A 906-nucleotide genomic window follows, 5' to 3' on the forward strand; every position below is an offset into this window, starting at 1 on the left:
GCACAACATAATTAAACATCAAAGCTTGAATTTTAGTTCCATGATAATTAAAAATTAAAATAGTAAAAAGTGAATAAAAAGAAAATATAAATATCACAAAACAACCTCATGTTCGATTAAATTGATTTTCCATCACATACTAGTGCCTTATTAACGTTAACAATGGAATCTAATAAATAATACCAAAAATAATTTTGTTTTCCTAGCTTTTCTTAAATTCCACTTCAAGGTGTTACAATGTTTATAAAACTCAATTTACTTTTAATTGGCATATAACTGTAACACTAGTTAAGTGACAATTAATCTAAAATGATAATCGTAAATTAAATATTAAGATGAAATTAATATATAAAAAAATAATTTAGTAATATAATAAAAAATTTTCAAAAAATTTGCTAGCAAATATATACTAATTATTGCAATAATATTGTTTAAACTTATATGGTCTTTAACAGGCGTTGTTGAATTAAAGTGGGTTGCACAGAATTATAAAACAAGAAAGCCCAGTAAATAGAATACCCATGGAAGACACAGCAAGTTGCTGGAATAGCTCTGTTGGTTAGAGCGTGTGGCTGTTAACCACAAGGTCGGAGGTTCAAGCCCTCCTTCTAGCGTTTCTCACATATTTTTATGGTTTAATTTGAAACCCAACTCGATCCAATATCAAAACTGACCCAACCCAATACTAAAGGAAAACAAAACATTAACAATATTTTACATACATCGGAATTTACGAAAATTAACAAATTTATTATTTTTCCAAAATTAGTAACATAATCAATTACCACCCATGCTACTGTGAATCATCTGTTCTTATTTTAATATTATATATTTTTAAAAATTACAAATTTATTTTAAAAGTTATTTTTTGATTTAAAAGATAATCTATATTTCTAGTTGAGTTAT

The 906-nt window shown here is 25.6% G+C and overlaps 1 non-coding gene across 1 annotated transcript; it reads left to right on the plus strand.

The window, feature by feature from the left end:
• The first annotated feature begins 540 nt into the window (after positions 1-540).
• Positions 541-614, plus strand: TRNAN-GUU (transfer RNA asparagine (anticodon GUU)). The gene has a single exon. It is a non-coding gene; the product is annotated as a tRNA-Asn (tRNA).
• Positions 615-906: the final 292 nt, after the last annotated feature.

The sequence above is a fragment of the Gossypium hirsutum genome, chromosome D10 (genome assembly GCF_007990345.1).
Source record: "Gossypium hirsutum isolate 1008001.06 chromosome D10, Gossypium_hirsutum_v2.1, whole genome shotgun sequence".
Taxonomy (NCBI): domain Eukaryota; kingdom Viridiplantae; phylum Streptophyta; class Magnoliopsida; order Malvales; family Malvaceae; genus Gossypium; species Gossypium hirsutum.